The sequence below is a fragment of the Silurus meridionalis genome, chromosome 23, assembly GCF_014805685.1.
Source record: "Silurus meridionalis isolate SWU-2019-XX chromosome 23, ASM1480568v1, whole genome shotgun sequence".
NCBI classification, from domain to species: Eukaryota; Metazoa; Chordata; class Actinopteri; order Siluriformes; family Siluridae; genus Silurus; species Silurus meridionalis.
In genome coordinates this window covers 15,080,057-15,103,519 of record NC_060906.1, presented here as the reverse complement: position 1 = coordinate 15,103,519, position 23,463 = coordinate 15,080,057, and the positions used below count along the sequence as shown (strand labels likewise).

The following is a 23,463-nucleotide window of genomic DNA, read 5'->3' as shown; positions in this document are numbered from 1 at the left end:
TAAAGATGTTCCTATTAATGTCGTTGGTAAACATAATTCCATATAAACAAGGTCCAGACTTCAGAGTCTAAATCCCAAACACTTACACCTCCTACTATCCGTTAATACACAGCCTAAGCATGTATGATCCGAGGAAAGAACTTTCCCGCATTCTTTGACATTTGTCTCATTTACTGATGGTCACTATCACCGCGTTAGAGATTAGGAAAACTGACTCCACAGCAGCACTCAAGCAATGAAAGCAGTGAATCAGGTTAAGAGAAAGATATATTTTATGGCAGCCCTTAGAGTCAGCCATCGTATATCTAAATGAGATGAAGGAGGATTTGTCAGAGCTGATTTGAGCTGATGGAGTAGCATCTCTGCTGTGTTCAGATTCTGTGTGTCCTTTCCATTCCCTGTATTACCACAGTTCTTGAGTCCCTATTTACATAGGCACCGCAATTCCTCTAATTGCATATATGGGAAGACAAATTAAGGAAGGGTTTAACCTACAATATGGGATTAAATAAGGTCAATTCCTGAATAGAGCCCTGAAGAGACAATGATGATTGACATAAAGGGGTCACGCTTTGATATCTGACATGTACTCGCGATTCCTTGTGTAATATATTCACTAGAATAGCTTCCAGTGGTGCTCTTAAATAGCAGTGGGTTTGTTCTTGTCATGTACTTTCTACCCACTGAGGAAAAATAGAGACAAATAATAAAACTGTTATGGAGTCTTTTTCCAAAGTAAAAGAATATGTCTTGCAGGCATTTTCACCATATTTAATTCCGCATCTGCATGACTGAAACATTCTACAGAATATTTTTCATTAGACTAAAAACAGATTTGAGTCAAAAGTTGAAAGTGATATATAATGAAACGGCATACACCTCAGGAATGCATCCATATAGGTCAAGCACCTCCAATTTCCAGCTATACCATGTGTTTGACATCTGTAGAGCACATGGAGAAAGTCTATAAATCTCGCTGAAATCCTTTTAGTGGAACTACAAACACCACTAATGGATGTCCTGCTGCTGTAGAGAAAAATAAAAGCAACTACCAAAGCAAATATCGCTAACCTTAGCCTCATGTCATGTCATGCTTTAACTCTCACAGTGATGCCAATGATGCACCACATCTTACATATATATATATATATATATATATATATATATATATATATATATATATATATATATATATTACATAAAACAGAAAAAATATATATAATTTTGTTTCACAAAAATTGGATCTGGATTTGGTCATTAGGGTCACTAATTCTCTTCCAAGCCATTCTGCTGCTGTTTTCATAAGTTTTGGTTGGCCTCAATCTTTCCAGTGTGGTTTTTAGAGATGGTCTGCCTGCTGAATTGCAGACATTTTTTACCCAATGCAAACCCAAACAAAGAGTATGATCCAAAACCGCCAATCTGAACCGCCAATCCAATCTGACAACTAAGGCAACAAAGTACCCAAAGCAGCCCCATTCTTCTAAATTAAATGTACAGTAGCTCCAACTAAAACATATGAAACATTACACTTCAATGTAACATTTTACTAATGTTACTAGGGGACTGCGTTTAAATCTTATTAAGGCATGGCCTGAAGACATATTGACCTTAAGTCATCAAAGAAGAGCACGGAACTGCACATTAACAAATCTAAAGAGTGAACCTGTCAAATAGAAAGAAACAGAGTTCAGTTGTGTGGACTTAATCTCAAGCCTAATTTACCCCTTATATACACCTAATTTACATTAAACACACACTCATTTAAAAAGCTATTGAGCTGTACATGTAAAGATTAGGAAAAAAATTCAAATGAAGATTACAGTAAATTCATTTCAGCAAAGCTAAATGGTGCTTCTGTCGATACAGAAATGCTATTTTGAAAGCCTTAAAATTAACATACGAGAGCACAAATTCAATATGATTGCAATTTTTTTTTGCATATACAGCTAGTTGTAGAAGTATTGTCTGGGTGTTTTTAGTAAAGTTGTTTTTTTCATGCCAAAAAATTATTTAACTGCTTCGGGGGATCTAATGCTTTATTCATAAATATATAACTGAGTAAAATGGCCCTCCTTAACAAACAAGAAAACTTTTATATAAATAAAATGCTAAAATTAATCAGTCACTGACTGCAAATCAAAATGAATAAAACCATATTTTTCTTGTTTCAGTGTTAAAATGAAATTGTGTGGGCACTAAAGTGGTTACTGAAGATGAATTTTTTTTAAGGTTTACAAACTCCCTCCAGGCAGCAAAAAATTTGATCAGGTATTTCAATATGCTTGTTTTATGGCCAGTTTAAGGTGAATTAGGCTAAGTCCAGTGACATCCTTCTAAGGATAGAAGCAGACTAGTGGGAACTTTATCATAATCACCCCATGCTTTTCCTACCAGTTTGTTTCTACAGGCTGGTTTAAGTCAGGTCCTGTAATAGAGGTCTATGGATGTGTCTATTCAGCTGGGATTTTTTTATTGCTATTTAATTAGAAATTACTTCCTTTAGGTCTCAGAGATTTAAAGGTCTAATTCAGTGGTGATCAATCTTTTCCACAAAGGGCCAGTGTGGGTGCAGGTTTTTATTCCAACCAATCAAGGGAACACCTGATAATCATTGAAAATTAAAATCATTAGATTTAAACAGGAAGAATTTGGTGTTGCTTTTGCTTGTTTGGAATGAAAACATGCACCCACAGCAGCCCTTTGTGGAAAAAGTAGTTTGTAGAGTATACTGTCATGAGAATAAAAACACAAACAGCCATTGCAGTGTGCTCCAGAGTAGCTCAGCGTTCACTGTAGTTTCCTAATGCTGAACTAGAAGGGTACACACTGGATAGGAGCTGAGCAGGATGCTGAAAGATGAGTACAGGGCCAGCTGATTGGCAGGCATAAGTTAGTGTGAGGGCTGTTTGAGATGTTAACTGTCAGCAAGCAATGTGACATGAGGTGTTGCCTGAGACAGTGACAGTCCAGAGGTTTCCCATTTGTTCAGGTGATGATGACAGGCTGGCTTGTTCTATAAACCTGAATCTGCAATGAAAGCATAAGCTTACATATTCTCACTCACTCTACTCAACTTCAACATATTTCTCTATTCTTTTCTTTCTCTCTAAATTCCACAATTCCCATGGAACCCTTTGGCAGTCCTTTTGCATAACTACAGCTACTGATTGATGCAAGACAAAGGTTCATTAGTGCATTCATACAAAAAAAAAAAAAAAAAAAGGCTGAAAATTAAGGTCTAGCCACATTATTAACCTGATCCTTTGGCTGAACACTATCCATTAGGCCTATAGATGCTGTCAGTATTGAGTTCTTGGAGGTATCTCTGTCCATGCAAAAAGCAGAAGCTCAGAGGGATCCTATGTTTCGTTAAGCTAGTGATCTTTCTTTTGGTCATCCATAAAACAAGAGATGGACCTTAAGCGATCGATGTCAGTAAAGCTGACACTGTTTCTAAAGTTTCTGAATGCTATGACATTTGGCAATGGTAACATTCCTCTCACAGCTCGTCTGAGTCAGAGTCAATCTCTATGTCAACTCCATCTCCAAATCCCTGCAGCCTGCTTCCTGGCATTCAACAGAATAACTTGGGCAAATGACTCAAATTTCCTGAGCTGCATAGCTACCTGAGGTTAGACTGCAGCTTTATTGCTGCACAGATGTCCCCTAGTACTTTGTAGAAAAGTTCAGTAACCTGTCACTTGACAGAATATATATTTTTATTTGCAAAAATACAGCTGGTCATCAGGAGTTTGGGGAACAGTGTCTCAGACCCAAAACTGTAGACTGATTCAATGCTGAGGTTTTATTGAGCACAGATCATATTTTTGGATCCAAGATGACAGGCTGGGAGTTCGAATGTTACGTGTAATTTCATAAAGCTGGGGAAGGATTTTGCAATGCTGTAATTAGCACCTATAAGGTTACATTATACAGATAATTACCTTTAAAGATCCTGCTTTAAGGCAACTCTTAACAAATAAGTCTAATGCTAAGTCTAATAAGTTTTTTAGTATTTTCAAATATTCCATCTACAGGGCATGAAGACTTGCTGAGTGGTTTGTGAAACAGTAGCTCAGTGGTTGAGTCATTGGACTATTAAGTATAAGGTCATGAGGTTAAATCCCAGCACAGCCAAGCTGTCACTTCTCAGGACCTTGAGCAAGGCCTTTAACCCTCAACTGCTCCGGTGTATAAATGAGATTAATGTAAAAAAAAGGGAACTTTCACTTCTTTAAGTCTCTCTGGATGAGGCCAGCTGCCAAAAGCTGTACATGTTTGATGAGTATAAAAAGGATTTGAATTAAATGCTATGACCTTTAGTCATGGGAACAACACTCAGTAAAACACCTATGAGAAATTTTGAAGAGGTGTAAGACTATTCTTAATTGGAAAAAATTACTTTTTGTTGAGAATTGTGTTCATCGCTCTAGTACAGTGCAAGAAATATGTAGAATCTATGTGTAGAATTTGTAGGCAAACAGCTTTATAGCCCTCCAAATATGTTACGTATTGGTCATAACAGTTTTCTATTGTACCTTATGTTTATTCATTTAATTTATCACCTGCATGTATGTAAGTTAGATTCAGTTTGGAAGTTAGATTCATTGCCATGTTTAAATGCTGCAATTCAGTCTATGGCCAAGCTGTATTATCCTCCACTGAAACTCAATGCTTCTAATTCACAATGAATATTGGCAGCACTCACAGTCAATAATGCAGCAAATGTTTTCTGTGATTTTTTTCATCATTGTCCAGAAATGTTTTCATTTAAACACTGCACCATAATTTCAATTTTAGGTCATCTGAAAAAAAAGCAAATGTTTAAAACTATAAATACAATGGCCATCTATGCAAGTCTTAAAAAATATTTTGAGTTATACAGCTGAGCTGTTCATACTGCACACAAGAACCTGAGCATAAAAACCAGTGTGACTTGGTCCCTGTCAAACCCAATTGCTTGGTTGTAACTTTGGAAATGAATACATGCCTGGATATTTTTGCACTTGATATTTTCTGAGATGGCACTACGATGCACAACACCAAGTCTAATGGCCTTTAAATGCACTCATACACTGTGCTTGATCATGATAGCCTGTGAATGCAGCTCATTCACTCACACATATTAAGCTCAATGGGCCAGACGTGCTGGCATGGTGTGACCCCTGCTGTGACAAAATGCCCCAGGGGGCCAGCATGACACTGCACCACCCACACTCTCTGGGGCTTGACATGTCTTAATCACTATGTATGTCTGTGTGTGTGTGTGTGTGTGTGTGTGTGTGTGTGTGTGTGTGTGTGTGTGTGTGTGTGTTGTAAGCATGGTAGACTAAGGAGATGGAAAGCGCTAAATCACACCAAGACTGATTTCGAGGGGTGCGGGAAAAAAGATGAAATAATGATGTATATGCAAATCAAGCACATTATGCATGCTATTTTCAACCCAGGACATGGAGCTATTCATAAAATAACTGTCTACATTTCTGATTTGCAGAGAATTTATGATCCATGTTTTAAAGGCAATGGAGTTTCCCAACTAACATGCAGAAAACTAGTTGTTTTGGACAAATGATGTGATTGAAATGAAATGGTTTTATATATATATATATATATATATATATATATATATATATATATATATATATATATATATATATATATATATATGTCAAATTCACAAACCTTAAAATATATAACCCATGCAATAATACAAGTTATCCTGAACACTGGCATTCATAAAAGCAGCTGTGGTTCTGTTGTTGGCTCTGCTGTATATCGCTAGTAAACACCTCATTGGTCTTAGCAACAGACCAGTCAAGCCTCATTGACAGCACTGATACCAGTGTGAGCTGTGAATTACTATGAATGTGTTTTGTGAGCATATGCTATTCATCACTTGTGCTTATATAAGCTAGAGTACAAGAAATAGCTTTTTTTAAATGTATCTGGCCAAAATATTTGAACATGCCGTTCCTGATTAAGTCCCCTACTTGCTATTATAATAACGTCCACTCTTCTGGAAAGCTTTCCACTAGATTTTGGTGCGTGATTACACTCGGTGCTCCAATTTCAAAAGTCAGGGCTCGGGCTACTCCTTCTTATATACCAACACTGGTAAACTATGCCTTTAACGCAGTTCGCATTGTGCACATGGGTATTGTCATTTTACAGCAAAATTGGGCCCCTTAAACCCAATAGAGAGAAATCTTTGGGCTCGAGCAAACAAAAACACTTGTGCGCCCGCAGCATTGTATCAAACCTCATATGGGTGTGATAATCACTTGTCCACAAACTTAAGACTATATAAAACTATAAGACTATAGTGTATGTCCTCTAAAAATAAATGGTATACAAGCAAAGCCTATGCTAATTACATAGAAAATACAATTCAGCATTATCAGATAAAGAGTTAAATATCATTGAGTTTTTATAGTCATTAGCCTGTTTTCCTGGTCAAGTTCATAAAAAAATATCATACGACTGTACACATGATATATATTTGCTAGAATACAATATTTGTACTGTAAAATAAATCTGTACTAAATATATTTTCTTTGTAGTGAATCTTCCTCAAGACTCCCTCTTTTGACTCTTGAACCCCAAATGATTAAGAAGCCTTCATATCCAGGATATTGTAAAAAGGCTTAAAAGTCAGGGTTTATTTTCCTTTCAGATTTACACTTTAACACAAATTCAACAACAAACCACTGCATGCTGCACTGCATAGGCATTACAGTAGGCTAACACAGTTTAAATGTATTCTGCTTAATGGACACAGGGGCAAAGGTTCAGACATTCACAATGTTCTAAACATGACCTTTCAAAGATCTTTAGCTTTGTGAGTACAAATTCTGTCGAATGAGAGAATTTGCTAGTGGGCAGTTTGGCATTTCCAGGAAGACATGAAGACAAATCCTACCATGGGACAAGACAGGATTTCACACAACCAGAGTAAGCTATAAATCAAAGAATTTATTTTCTAGTGCTGATGCAATCGGGCGAGGCGAATCGGGGAAATTAAGTTAGTATGCATAACAGCATGGTGCAAAGTGAAAAAAAACAACAACCACAAAGTAATAGCTATATACAAACAGACAAGAAATGAATAAGATAGGATAACAACAATGAATAAAATAATATAGTTCTTTTCCTTTGTGCTTTTTGATGGATTTTGATGGGAAAAAAACAAAGCTTTTCAGGTACCTTGAGTCTGTGGAAGATGATGATGCTCATCACAGGCTAATGAGATCTTTTGAGTATAGCCAGGTGTTCCTGCAAAGCCAAAAATAACAGAATTATTACACAGATCAGAGAAAAGGAAAGGGAAGCCACGAGCAGCAACTCGACTAGTGTTTCTTTCTGGTATTATACCATTTTTCTGTACTAGGTGTTTCATTCATTTACTTTCTGTTTTTACTCGTAGAAATTGCAGTGGTTCTAGATTACCTTCAACCCTATAAGCTCTCCAGGTAGGTAATTTGTTCAAGAAATGAATTCTTCCCTGTTTTGAAGACGTTTCTCTTGGTGGTATCTCTTGGTCTCCTGCTGGGATAACGTCCTGTACAGAGGGGTGCCACATAAAAGAGCACTCTTTTCCAAAGTAAACACTGCTTCTCCTGTTATTCCACAAAGTGTGTGTGTGTGTGTGTGTGTGTGTGTGTGTGTGTGTGTGTGTGTGTGTGTGTGTGTGTGTGTGAACGAGTCATAGCACAGGCTTTGTATAAACTCAGAGCACTATGCACACTGTGTTATACAGCCACAACAATGAGGGGTCTTGCTTTTTCCTTCTCACTTCTGTGAAAAACACTTCCAAACTTCTTCCAAGGACTTCCAATAGATGTCCTAAGCATAAAACTAGTCATTGACAAGGAGAATCATGTAATCAGTTTCCTAAAGCTACTTGTTAAAGGTTTATGCCGTGTGACCTGAATAATAGGTTTGGGAAGTGTGCAATCTGTGAGCACTTCAGAAACCTGTGTTAAAAATTTATTCAGTGTGACCTCGCACAGTTAAGGTGCTCCTGTTGAATTCACAATGATGGCTGAGTTCGATTTCGTAGAAATGCTCTAAACGTATTCAACAGGGATAACCTATGCAAAACGCACATAACAGTGGTATAGCTCAAGCTATATGCGAATATACAGCATATAGTCACTTCAAATAGATGCTTAATTTTTTTACATTGTGCTTGTATTACAACACAGTATTCACAATGAGGGAGTGGAAAGAATTTATGCTTTTTCTGATACTTGCTGAAGATTTTCAATTGGTTCTAACACTTCCTAATGATACCAATGCTTAGCAGGTAAAAGCAAATTTTTCTCAGAAATTGCTGTGATAAGGAAAACGTATAAATAAAGGTTTACATGAACCGCTGTCTACAGTAGAAGCTGCGGTGTGCTTATACAAAGGGTTTTACGGTAACTGGAAGGCGCTTGGGGGTGGGAATGGAGAAGCAGCTGCTTGCTTAGTGGTTACTATAAAACCCCATATTTATACACACTCCAGGCTCTACCTCAGCAGGCTTGACCACACCGTTTGAAAGTGGCTTCACTGACCAGCACAAGAGATTGACAAGTGTTTTCGATCATTTTCCAATTATCATCACTGTTTGAATTATTTGTAAAGTGATTTTCACTTCACTTACCTTCGAAATACCTGCTAAATACTATTGGAGTCAAACAAACACTGACAGATTTTGTTTCAGATAAAGAAACACAAAACATTCTCCATTTTCCTTGACAGAAAGTGAGAGCTCCTCATCTTTTAATTAGAAAAAGAAAAACAAAGACAAAAGATTATTTGTGGAATGAAATTAAGGGGAAATTATGTTTGTGACAGAAATCTTCAGTTTGTGAACCATCAAATATATTTTACAGTAAAGCCACAATAGGTTTAAAAAACCTGCTCTAAAAAATCTAAACATACTGTAAGGCCTGTATTGTTTCATGTCAAAATGAATTCCCTCATACATGTAATCTTGTGTGCAACAGCAATTATTTAAAATGTAATGATTTACACAAAATAATAGTTCAAATTTTCCATCGTATATTTGAAACTACCAAAGATACTGTAAATTTTACTTACCAAAGAATATTCTTTTGTGTTATTCGTCAGTACAATTAATCATCATTAATCAAAATGTTTGTAAACTGTATTAAAAATGTTATTAAATTTTTGAATTATACTCCTTGTAACATAAGTTACGGATTATAAATCATGGATTGGGCATAAGGATGAGACAGGAAATGGAACACCAGGCCATCTCATGGCACCAATTTCACATTCATACCTACGGGTAATTTAGAGTAGCCAATCCTGCTGATGAGGATTGAAAGAAGCCGGAGATGCCAGAAGAAACCCAGATGGACACAAGGAGAGACACAGGAAGGAACCTGAGCTGAGGTCTGAACCACAGCAATGAGGCAGCAATGACTAATTTTACATAAACAGTACCCTGTAGTTAGTAACACACTGAGCTGTTGGGTTTATTCAGTACATTTCTCGAGACTAATAAACTGCCAGCTGAATGTGTAAGCATGTGGTACCAGGAGGTGGTAACCCACTACTAGAGACAAACTGCTCCACTAGGAGAAAGCAAATAAGAATGTGATTATCAGAAATTAAAGGTTAATAATGCGTTAACGCAATTTGATTTCAACGCCACAAATTGTATTAATGCGCGATTAATGCAGCATGCATTTCTGTTTGACAGTTTGTAATAAAAAATAAATAAATAATTAATTAATATAAAAGAGGCGAAATTAAAACCTTCAACGGAACACACATTCATTCACAACAACCTTTCTTTACTCAGATACAAAAAATTAACTTCACTCAAACATCATTTTTAATCACTAATCATTTGGGTTAATGATGCACCAAGTCTCAAATCAAGCACCACAATCAGCCATGATGCACACATCCGGCAAATAAAATCGTCTGTGTGGAAACAAGGCAAAAGTTCTGTTTGGTGCCTGATGATTTACTTAGTTTAAAACACCATAATTACTTTCAAACATTTACAACTGTATATTTATGAGCTGGTTTGTCCTCTGAGAATGTAAACTGGCTTGACAAACGAACTAAATTAATTGGTAACCTTGGTTTTTCTATGTTTTACACATATTATTGTATATATATATATATATATATATATATATATATATATATATATATATATATATATATATATATATATATGCAATATGTAATACAATAATAATACAAATATAATCATATTTCAAATACTATCACAGATTTTACAAATGTGTTTAGAGCCTCAGAAAGCTAGTGTTAATCTCATCAGGATGAGTCAGGTCACGATTCTTTCCCGTTTGCTCAGTTTGTTTGCTTATTTCACACATCATCTCTTTTTCTCTTGCCCATACATGCTTTTCTCTACTCCAGAATGCAATTCAATAACAAATAATCATGTTTACTTTTCCATAAAATCAGCAATAGTTTCCAATTATTTCTTTACAAAATCATTTGCTCCCTCATTGCTTTTATCTTATGCAATTCTGATCCCTCTATCTTGCTCCTATCGTTCGTTTTTGTACATCAGGGGATGAGATCTTTTTACGTCAAATGAACTCAGTAATGAAATAGTATGGTCGATTTCTTACCATGAAAACATCATTTTGGAGAAACAAAAAACAAAAAGAATCGACCATTCCTCTCTTCAAGCATGACCTTTTTATACAAACTAAATTCTGTTTTTTTGTTTTTTGTTTTTTTAACGTGCTGATGTGCAGCCAAAAGATTGGACAGATTTGCTTTACACGTAAATTTTAATAAGTGAGACCAGTTCTTTATCTAAAAGCTGCATTTATTGTTCGTTCAGTCCTTATTTTTTACTGTCAACACAACTCAGGCCGTAAATCAATTTCGCAATTATCAATTAATTAGAAGCGTTATCGGGAGGATGAACTGAACTGCAGAAATAATACACACGATTTAATGGCGTTTCTTTAATCGCAATTCTTGGCAATCACCAGAGACCAATTACCGGCCCTGAGATAAAGATGAACCATTAATAAGGTTTCACTTTCACTTAATTTACTCAAGCAGACCTTTCTTCAAAAAAACAGGCAAAGATTTAAAAATGACCTTGATTAGGGAAAATACTGAAAAAAAATAAAAATAAATTCACTAGCGAAATGCACACAACCTGATATGCAGTGCTGCTGAGAGGTCCACTTTTCCCTGCTGTGTCTATAACACATGCACAGAGAAAAATTAATTTACATTTATCAAAAAAAAAGTATTGTGAGGGAAAAAATGTATTACAGTAAAAAAAAAAAAAAAAAAAAAAAACCTTAATGAATATAATTATTTGATTACATACTTAAGGTCAGGGCATTTAATTATGCAATTAAAATCCATATAATAGACATAAAATAAGTGCAACTTATTTAAAGGAAAGAAAAAAAAGGAAATTTCCTATTAGGCAGCTATTAGGAGGTGCAGAATTATTAAGCAGCATCTCTAACAGAAGCTGTTTTTTTTCCTGGTTTTACACCTAAGCTTTCTATTTTCAGCAGCAGATTTGAGCAGTAATTACACTGCTTTCAGCTCGTCTCCGGTGTGTTACAGTGAGGTGTTAGAACGAGGTTCTATTTCAGCTGAGGTTACGCTCAGCGTCACACACTCTACTTCACACCACTTTCATTTCAGTGGCCTGTTTCCTATAGCAGTGGACATGGCTGCCTTTCTCCCACATGCACGACGCTGCTGATGCCAGTAGCACTTCTAAATAAAGGTTGCAACATGCAATTTTCTGTACCATGCTATTTTAGTTCAGCATGGCAGTGGTACCAGTGACCAGATGTGCTTCCTTTCTTCTGTGTTTACAGTGCAAGTACCATTCCATGCCATAGGAAAACGAATGCTGCAAATCCATCGATTACTACGTGTAAATACACAAATACACTTTCAGTCTGGTTTTCTTTCTTTTTACTCATTTATAATAATAATAATTACAATAAACACTGCAGCAGCCAAAACCAATTAAATCTAAATTATGTTTTTAAATTCTCAACAGTAATGAGTCTTGCACAGTTTTGCCATCTTCTAGAGGGAACATTCTCTAATAAGCTAAATCTTTTTCATTTAAAATGAATATAGTTTGTTTTGGGGAACAACTGAATTTTTATTAAAACAGTACATTTGGTAAATTTCTAAATATATTGTGTATATTTTAAGAAAAAACATTTATTAAACAATTATTACATATTATTACAATTATTACATATTAGATAAATCACACACACACACACACACACACACACACACACACTCAGATAACTACGACTCGTTCCTTACTTTTTGGACATATGAATATATTGAATCGAGCATGACTACAAGTGTCTACTAGTTTATGTTTTTGTGGTGAAACACCAGCAGTTACAGCAGCTTGACGGCCCATGCGGAAAATTAACACTATCCTGCTAACATAGCATTTAAAATCCCATATCCATGGTGGTGAAAATGAGCATTTCTGCAGCAGCAGTGTTCAGACAAAAAAAAAAATGCTTGTAAAGTAGAATTACAAGGTTTCAGTTTCAAACAATGCTGTGTAATGACTTCTTCACAAGGAGGTAGACATCTATTTTTTCTGGGCTAACAGAGGTATTGAACACTGCTGCTAGATAATCATACAATGCTGAGCCTAAATAATCTATTGCTAATAGAATTCATCAAAATATAATTTTTTTTTTCCTTTTAGTGACCTTTAAAATAATTAAACATTTCAAGCTGCACGCACAGCATTAGAAATGAATAATTCATGTATTAATAATGAATTTTATGTCTTATATTTGAATATATAAATAAAAATCAGCAATACTGCACAGTTTAAAAAGTTCATGTTAAATTGTTTAATACAGTATAGATTTTCTAATATAAAATCACTAATATTAGTCATCCCATAATTATATGAGAAAATTAATTGTAATTAGATTTTTCTGATTAGGTTACATTCAAGAGCCAAAAGCCAGAAACAATTTAATTACTACATTCACTACATAATAAACAAACAAATGGCCCAAGGTTTATTATTTAAAATTCTGTTTTTTTATCTACACAATCAAGAACACAGATACAAAAATTATTTTCCTTTCCATTTATTTATTTTTTATTTATTTATTATTGCACTTTTAGGCCTTTTTTATTTCCCACAAAACAGATGTGTTTCCCTGAAACCAGTTCTTACAGCCTCGTTTACATGGTGATGAGTTTAACCACATTTAGATGAAACCATATTTAATTGGTAAAAGTGAGCCCTGAAAGCCAGTGCGCTGTGGCTATCTTCCAGACCACGCCGTATTTGTCCATGGAGGCCGAGCGCATAGCGGAAAATCATAAATCATCTGTGTGAGCTTCCACCTGAGCTCGCACTTTTGCCCTAGATGGAGCTGTTATCCTTGAGGCCTGATTCAATTATTTACTTGCCAAATAAATTATTACATAATGCCCCAGTGCATAACAAGCCTCAGCATCACTTCTTTTCCAACTACATCTGACAGCCTGTTTCCATCTGAACCGTTCTCCTGGGGACCATATTGAGGGTCATGCAAAAAAAATAAAAAATTATATTTTTAATCATTTTTTTATTTCATTTTCAATTATGGAAAAAAATAAAGAGTGTTCATTTTCCCTTTAAAGTGAGAACCTGGCTGTATTTCGAAACTCAGATAAGCTGAGATACCCGACACCCTGCTGGGAACTTCAGGACATTCAACAAGTATAGTGCACCCCATGCTGCTTTTTTACTATAGCCATGCTCTAACAGTGATACTGCATTATTCAGGAGCACTGTTGAAATCTGATTGCTCTGAAGTTGTTTATAAATTCTCTGTAGTAGTAAGGCACTGACTGTAGCACTGTAGCTGTGTTTCTTACTCAGGTTTAAATGAATGAACGTTGGCGCTAGGGGTCGTTCCTGTTACAACTCATTCACGGAGACATCTAAGCCTAATAATATAAAAACGGATTTTGAAAACAATGTACTTTATTTATCAAAGAGATTCACAAATATTTCTGTACGAAGGTTTTTAATTAACATTTATGTAAGAAGTCTCCTGTGTCAGCACTTTGTTACAGTCTGCACACTGAAGAGTCTTTAAAACAGAGGACTTTGCTGTTTCTCTTTTCTAATTTGACAAGCTGCATTATCTGTCTTATTAGATTCAAAAATGGAGAAAAAAACAGGCCAGTGAGATGTGAGCAAATTGATATGCAATTAAAGATTTCAGTGTGAACCACCTCACGCCTCCCTGTATTTAAGAACTTTCATATTAGAACAAACCCCATTTTTGGTTAATCTATTGTATATCCACGTTAGAGAATCTGTTCCTATGGACAATTTATTCGATTTGGATGCAGAAGCAGCTGCCTGGAGACAGAATCTTCAGGCAGAATGTATTCTCTTGATATCTGAAGGCAACATCTGTTTGGCAAAGAATCCTTAATTTGGACAAATTAGGAGTCAACATTGCGGCGTTTTATGTATCCGTCTCAGAGAAGCCATTCTATAATTCTGTGCACGGTATGACAGTTTTGTGAGAGTTTGAAAAATGTGGAAGGCAGAAATGTCACTCCTACCGCTGACTGAGGAATTTTGTTTTAGCAATGCGGCCGTTTTTTAAAATAAATATCTCGTTCAGATTGTAAACTATGAAAGGTCGCGATATTCCAATATAGGAAATCTAATATCAGTACATACCTAATGCAATATGATGAGTTACAGATGCAGCTAAACATGGCTTTCTGTTTTCACTGTGACACTGTGTACTCACAAACCCTTTTCTCCACTTTCTCCAGTATCCTAAAGGTATAAGACCAGTACCCAACACATTCAAGCCATGCACTGAGCAGCAGCAATCCACATAAAAAATTAATGCGCTGTATGGAAATAAACTGATAGTAGCAAGGCTAGTCGTGTGTCTGACTAGAATCATGATAAACTCCTTGTAAAACAGCAACAAAAAAATACAAGAGCTCTTAAACATTTCAAAACAGTGCAGTTTGTTAATGTCCATTTGCCTCTTCTACATTATAGATTTTATTAGTCCTTTAGTTCTGGCCATTGTGCATATTTTGCATATTAATTCTAGACTTAATTTGAATTTTGCTTAATTTTATAAAATTAATGTTCAATGGCATTGAGCAGGTTCAAATGTCTGGCTTTAGCACATATCCTATGATCCAGAATTACAGTGGGTGTGATCTTCAAATCATCTGTTTCACTGCCGTCTAGATGCCATGTACAGTAAGATTTCTGTTTCCTCACCGGGTTTGATCGGCAGGAGTTGTTTTTTAATGCATCCTCTTAAGCACAGACCAGCCAGGGTTAATGAAACTCTTGTAAATTTCCTTTTGAAAATGCAAAAAACAACCCGCTTACACTACCTAATAGAATTTTTAAATTCTGTATATATATATATATATATATATATATATATATATATATATATATATATATATATATATATATGACCTGACAGGATTTTTAGAAAAGCAGTAAAGCTGTGCAGTTCTGTTCCACTTTCGATGTCATATCCGGGGCAGAAAATAACTAATTCAATACATTATATTAAAACTGAATAAACACAGTGAAAATGAAGGTGCGTTTAAATCCATGCTTATGGTTTTTATCAAAAAAGCATGAAGAAAGACTAAAAGAGGCCATGACATTAAGGTTAAGGACATTTTTGCTTCTATAATAATATTCTGCAAATGCAGTCACGCTGTCATGCAGGTTCTTCTAAAACATGGCTTATAAAAAAGCAAGGTCTATTCTAGCTGCAAGTTAGTGGTGATTGTGTATAATGTATCATATCAGAAAAATTATTGGCAAAAAAAAAACCGGAATAAAATTCTAACCATGTTCTGCATATTCTATAATTCTAATCATGATCTGTATATTCTTTCATGTAAAACCATGTTATGTATATTCTACAATTATAATCACGTTCTGTATATTTTATAACTATAATAATGTTCTGTATCATCTATAATAACTGAGATCTAAATGTATGAATCCAAGCAACCGCCTGTTGCCAATGATGATGTCATCCCTGTTTACAGCACAAGCCTCTATATGTAGCACGATATTATCACTGCTTTCTTTCAAGCAGTGATGAACCTTATCCTTATCGGGACTTAAATACACAAGTAAATTTCAGAACTATTTCCTCTGGATAGAACAGCAACATTTTGTGAACATGCAGTGATTTGTATCTCTGTCTATATTTGCTTTAAAACTAACAGGAAATATCACGTTTAAGTTCAATACACATTAAACGGGAATAAAATGGGAATAAAGCTGATTAACGCTCAATATCTACTCAGTAACCAAAATAAACAGAAAAAAGTTCAAAAAAGATTAAATGTGGTCACATCAACCAAACAATTTTTCTTTTGTCAGTAAACATTCTTAGATGTATGATATTTAGTCACAGAGTTTTCATTATTCAAATAGAATCTCAAAGCAGAAAAGATTATAATTAGGTTATAGACTGTCTATTCAGCTCCTGCTCGATGCGCCTTACAATACAGAAAGTCTGGACAAACATGTGCAACCGTGCAGCATGAGTCTTCACCGTAATACCTAGAAATACTACAAATAATAGTATTAATAGATCTGTGTATAAATGTGTGTGTGTGTGTGTGTGTGTGTGTATGTTTTACATGCCTGAGTTAATAGGCTCTTTGTTGACTCTCACTTCAGCAGGATCAGATCCACTAGTGTGTTCGGAGATATCCGTGCCAGAAGCCTTTAATCTTTCCCATGCCTATGTAACCTGATAGATTTTCCAATATTTTTAGTGCAGGTGTAAGATCCCTCTGCCTCCTTCTCAAGCAATATGACAGCACTGCAATTCCACTGAGAGATGAGCTATACATCTGTACCTGTTCCTCGACGTGTGAAGGAACGGGATAGTACGACATGATGTAATGTGACATTACAAAGATTATGCCAGCCCGAACGCTCTGTCTTGTGTGAGACATTCTCTGTCCTTCAGCTGGTACACTACAGACGCTCTCATTACCAGACATCTTGAGTTCCGCACGCCCATCTGGATCCTATGCAACTTTTGCTGTGCAATTAAGTGCAGTCGATTTTATTGGTGAACACCAGAAAGAAAAAAGATTGAATGACAGTAGTGATGAATGTCCTCATAATGCCTGCCATCAATTATAGAAAAAGCTAAATAAAAACGGATCGCCTGAAAAACGCAGGGATGCTTCCAGATTGTAGTGTGGGACATAATGTGAGATTTAGCCACTGCCTTTGTCACTTTAAAAGTTCCTATTGTGTACATAAATCCCAAGGAATTGGATGTGAAGTGGAAACAGAACCCAGGTTCTACCTTTTACACCTTTTTGGAGACGCACTAATAAGACACGATCATAAAACAAAATAAGTTTGAAACAAAGTAAATCAGGGATGCAAGGACCTGAGTAATGATATACAGTATTATTCTGAAATCCAATCTACTCTATTTTATGTAGGAAAATAAACAGGACTCAAATGCGCACTAGCATCACACATCTGATGTTTCATATAACTTTTTTCTAGTCATGTTTATTTATTATTAGCATTTATATTTGCTTGTTTCTACTATTATAGTGTTACTCTCGCTTCTTTTTTATTTTATTTCTTATTTCTTGGCGAATACACAAATAACGAGACAAGCATGTCGGATTTCAAAATCAAAACACTAAGTTAGTTGTCCTGCCAGCCGGCTGAAAGAATGATGCGCATGCGCGCCGCACGGAAGCCGCACACCCCGCGCGGTTATGATGACATCTGGGGAGGATGGCACGAGCGCCGGTGCTCTTTATGAACGCGCGGACAAATAGCCGGCGCTGCAAATGAAACCCGCACGAGCATCTTCTGTTCAAGCCCTGACAATCGGTCAGGCAAAGAGAGAGAGAAAAAACCCGAAGCCCAGACTAGCAGTTAATCAGGGATGTCGCCTCACCTCCTGAAGTCGCCCTGAAGCCGCTGCGCTCGTCCTTGTTTTGCTCCCGTCGCACGGAGGTGCGCGCGCTCTCTTCATTCAGTGCGTTTTAACTGCGCGGCACAAAGTACACCCCCCTCCCCCGGGCGCGTGCTGTCCAGTCTCAGCGCTTCCCGTCGCCGGTGGCTCGTGCACGTCTTTCACGACGCCACGCCGAAGTTGACAGACAGTGCTGCTGTGCAGGGCTTTTTCATCTTTCAACCCCCAGTCCGAAACCTGGAGATGCCCGAGCGAGAAAGCTTTGCTCCGTGTCTCTCACGCGCATCATCGTGCGCGGCTACTTTAACTCCGGTTCCGCTCCTCCCCTCGCACTGTCCGCTCGGGGGCTGCGCGCGCACGCTGGCGTCGGCGCCGCCTGCAGGCCAAAGGCCGCAAGCGCAACTCTAGTGTTCTAACGGCGCCAATGAGACCCGAGGCTGCACGATCTTATGCACACTTTTCTCAAAGTTAGTTTTGTGCAGATAAACTTCACAAGCACATTCCACACTTTCTTTAAGACTCATTCACAGACAGGCGCCGGTAGGAATTTTACCCAGTCTCAAACTCTGAACAATAATATTTTGCCTGGATATTTTCTTTTGTTCACTGATGTTCCCTGTGAGTCTCTACAGAGGCCTTAACCATCCCTATCTTCAGACAGCACCCATAAATATTAATAATGATTAAATATTAATAATAATTCAGTTAGAGTTATGGGGCAAAATATAGCTGCCTCACAGCTCCAGGTTACTGGGTTCGATCCTGAATGCAGGTTACGAGTTTCTCTGCATGGTGGATTATGGACTTTTAATTGCCCCTAGGTGTGAATAAGTGTGTGAATATGAGTGTGCATTATGTCCTGGGATAAACAACCAAAATATATTTAAGGCCTTGCACCAACTGTACCTGGGAAAAACTCTGGATAAACTTTCAGAATGAATTTGTTACACCACCTGTCACAATTACGAAACACTGTCTATTAAATTAAATATTTACTTTTTATTGACTTTTCGACATGTTTTAATATAAACATAATAGAAATGTAAAGATGAACAAGAAAGATTGCTGTTTATGGACACTGAACATTAGGAAAGTTAATTACATGTCTGACTTTCAGACATTAAAACAGTTGTTGAAATGAAAACATTTTACTCATGTACTGTTTTTAATGATGAGAGATACTGAGTTACTTTTATTAACCTAAAATTTATGAAAGTGGAGAAAAATAAACAACCCCAATCGACTCAGAATCTAAAGATTGTAAAAACCTGCAGGCCAAATTCAATGAACTCATATTAGAAACCTGTCTCTAAACACATGGATGGCACATATATAATACATCACAAAATGATAAATATTAAAGATACCTTGTTATGAATTATCAAGTACAAAGACTGTCAATTTTCCATCATACTTTAATTTACCACCTTGGAAACAGATGTTTACTATTGCCTTGTATTTCAGTTGCATCCTTTAAATTTTATGTAGATGCAGAGGATGGGCAGTATTTATGATGCATATGTATTTCAAATACGTATTTTAAATATAAAATAGAATTTTGTAATTTGTATTTGATAGGGTTGATGAAAATGGCTTCATATTGTGTATCAAATTACAATGTATATTTTGTAGTTTTAAGATTTTTTTATTTAAAGTCTACATGATGACATCATAAAAATGCAGCCTCTGATTGGTGCATACTCAGTAGGTGTCACTTCCAAATAGGTGTCCGGTGATTGACAAATAAATATTTGATTACCGAATATTGTACCCCAATTGAAGTAGCTTAGTAGGATCATGATTTTGCATACCATTGCATGAATGAGTGCCTGACACATAACATATTATTATATGTACGATTAACCATCAAATGATTAATTAATACTAACTAGTTGTTATGAATTCAGGTGCCATCAGTTGCCTTCTTATGAATGACTTGTTTGTCATTGAGTCAGTGTTGCTGATGCAAAGTAGCCCTTCGTTACCAAACACCAAGTAACTAAATTATGATACAATTAAGAGTCATTCACAAACTTCCTTGTAAAAGTATTTATTAATATTTTTGAAATACAAAAAATATTATTTTGATACATGGTGTCCCTACTTTATTTTGTAGTTTATTTTGATACACATCAAGTTAAGGTATTTGGTGTTTTTTTGTTTGTTTTTTTAATACATTTGGATGTATCTTTGCCTAACCCTGTGTATGTATGCAGCTCAGTGAGGTTTGGAGAGCTCCAGGGGCCTGGAGGATGTGGTACACTGCATTCTTCTGGGCTTCAATTGACCTGAACATGTTTTTACACCTGACCTTGGCAGGTATTCTATGGCTTTACCACAGAGCAAGGTATTGTCTGTGTTTGTGCATGCGTATGAGAGTGTGAGTTTCACCTCTGCCTAGGTGTTAGACAGAAAACATTTGAAGGCAGATTATTAAAGTTTTATTTCCAAATACACTCCATAAGCCAACCTGTGTTTAGCATAACCTTTAAAAGACTGTACATCTGGGAAAGAAATAGATCCAACAACATCCAAATTGCTGACCCCCACATGAGCACAGACCATTCCACCATGTGGACAAACAGCTCTGGATAATTGGTCACTGGGGAAAGTTGTATCTGAGCTGTTCACCTGCTCACATGGCACTTTTCCCCACACTGAGCTCTGTGCATTAACAAGGGACATGCTTGCAGATACCCTTAAAGACATCCTCCCCAAGCCTAGTATTTCTTTGACTTTAAAGATCTAAAAAGCAGTTTTAAGCTTAATACATGGAAATGATTCTGTGTCCTTAATTCAGAAACCTTGTGTAGAGCACAACTAATTACTTCATGACACATTCAACTTCATAAATGGATGGTAAAATATCCAAGTCACCTTGAATACATATTGGCAACTGAGTGATGAGGCAGAAGGAACACACTGCCAAGAAGCATAGCATCCTTTCTTGTCTTTCAGACTTCTTGCTGTGAGCCTAGATATTAGGCTCATTGGCATTCAGTCGCTGAGAGCAATGAGGCATGCCAGTTTAGATACAGAAATGAAGGCAGACTATTAATGACAGATAATGAATATTATTAGCTCAATGCATATTTATTTACTTTGTATTTACTTACTTTGTATTTGGGAACATGGTTTCCTGATGAAGCACAGCGTACTATCAGAATATTTATGACAAGATACTTATGATAGCAGCATGAACATCGACTGAAAATAGCTTCTATTAGAGTTTCTACTGCACAAAGCCTTATTATTTCTAAAGCATAGTGGGAGTTGGATCTTTGTGTATTGTAGTGAGTTGATATTGCATTGCAGCATTACATCAGTACTACAAGGAAAAGGCTAGTGCATGTTGGCTCATTTGACTGAAACCTGTCATCACATTTTGCCAAAATAGCCATACAGGGTTGTGAAGCGACAGATTGGTTCTGTATGTAGCACATTCTAGGAGACCTCACAACCAGCATGTTCCAATGAAACTGGCCAGTTGTGGCCTGCACATGGCCCTTCTGGGATCAAACATGGCCTTGCCAGGATCAGTACAGACTTGCCTCTGTACTGCCTTTCTAAAGTGTGCACCAAGGGATTAAACTGCTCATTTAAAGTTAACCTCGTGATTGAATCAAAGAGTCCTTCAGAGGAAGGCATTATTAGAGACCATGCTATTATGATGCTGAGCACTAGTAATCACTGAAATGGCTTCACAATCTAATTTCTACAGCTCTTGAATTGTTGGACACATTATAGTTCAAATGAGTGCCTTAAGGTTTATTACAGTATGTGCTACAATAGGTGCATTGGAAACTGAGTGCTGAAGAAAAAATACATTAAGGTACACTCCAGAAAAACCCGACCAGAGGAAAGGCAACACATTTTGAAACAACACATTTTCTATAGTTTAGAAAAGGCAACTATATTGTGCAAGCACAGAAAATAATAACCAGGCAACCTCTGAGCTTGGACTTCTGATAAATCTGATTCTCAGAAGACATGGACTAAAAAGCCAAGGAGTCCATCTGTCTAGCGCATAAGGCCCTCAGTGTGTTTCTTAAGGATACTTTCCAAAAAGCGTCGTGTGAATGCACACTAATGGACGTCTTTTGTGATGGTGATTGGAGAATGGACTAGACAACCCCTAATCCTCACCATGGCTCCAGGCAGCCTCTGCTGCGTAGGAGGAGCCTCTAATATATGATCAATACAGCAAGTGAGTAGTGTTAGCTGCAATTAGGAGACAATGCTCCACATTGCTATTTTCAGAATTTGCTATCAGTGGGAAGAGGCAACAGGGAGGATAATTGGGTATTGACAAAAGGGTGTGAGAGGGCTAAGACAGCACACACACATTCTCTCACCAATTTACTGTCATCATGAGGCCTCAATAATACTGTTCACTGACCATATAATTGACCACTTGAAAAGCAAAAACAAAGCCACAGCAGCCAAAACGTCTGTTGTAGATATGAGGAAGCAGTTAGTTAGCGTCAATATATAGGAAAATACTGAAAATACATTAGTCTGCCTTAAACTGCTAGCCGTAATTTCATTTAAATGCAACACTAGTTTTTTAGACTGTAGTTAATGAGAGTGAGTATGAATATAAATAAAATAAATATTTAGAAATATAGGGAATATATTCAGTTGTAGGAACCGATTGCGCTCTATTTTAACTAGTACAAATGTAAGTAAATTTTAAACTTTTTTTAAAGAGTGTGTGTGTGTGTGTGTGTGTGTGTGTGTGTGTGTGTGTGTGTGTGTGTGTGAGGGGGGGAATCATTAAATAATCAGGTTTTTTTTTCCATTTCTTCAAAACCATTTGTGTGCCATTTAATAAAGTCCGGCAAAAGGCAATTTGTCTAAAAGCCTTCTGTGAACTTTTTTATAAAATCCCCTGAAATCACTGTCAGCCTCCACTGGGTCCATTATCTTGCATCTTGAGTGTTGTTTTTCTGATTAAAGTCTCATTATTGCATCTGGTTAAGACTAGAATGATTGATAAAAGAAGGGTGTATATGTTGCATGACAGATGCCTGACCTTCTCAACTTTGAGCAGAAAAAGCTGAGAAAATATCAGCTATTATGTTATGAACTTCCATAGAATTTGTGCAAAAAGTGCATTCTAAAAGATAAAAATATTTTTTAAAGAAGTCCAAAAATAATTTGCTCCACTGTTGTTCAACATTCAGCTGATCGTTGCATCGTTAGTGAAATTTATGTCTGTCAAAATTAGGATAAAAGGAATACATAACAAGATCCTCTGGGAAAGATAATGGAAAAGATTGGAGGGCTCATGCTGAAACACTTTTAATTGCAAGACCAGAAGCACAAACTGGAAAAAATATGAAAAAACCTACCAGAGATCCTTTACATACATTCATACATACAAACTTACATGCATACATAAACAAAGAGATCAATTAATCCTCTGGAGATCATCTGCTCTCCAAAA

The 23,463-nt window shown here is 36.4% G+C and overlaps 1 protein-coding gene across 1 annotated transcript in view; it reads right to left on the bottom strand.

Moving 5' to 3' along the window:
- Positions 1-18,360, bottom strand: part of LOC124377281 (kelch-like protein 29) — a 168,599-nt gene extending 150,239 nt beyond the window's left edge. Inside the window, exons 1-2 of the mRNA XM_046836696.1 lie at positions 17,997-18,360; positions 7,207-7,275 (exon numbers count right to left, since the gene is read on the bottom strand). The gene's annotated coding sequence lies outside the window, so the exon portion shown is untranslated. The remainder of the gene's footprint in view (positions 1-7,206; positions 7,276-17,996) is intronic.
- Between the last annotated feature and the right edge of the window lie 5,103 nt (positions 18,361-23,463).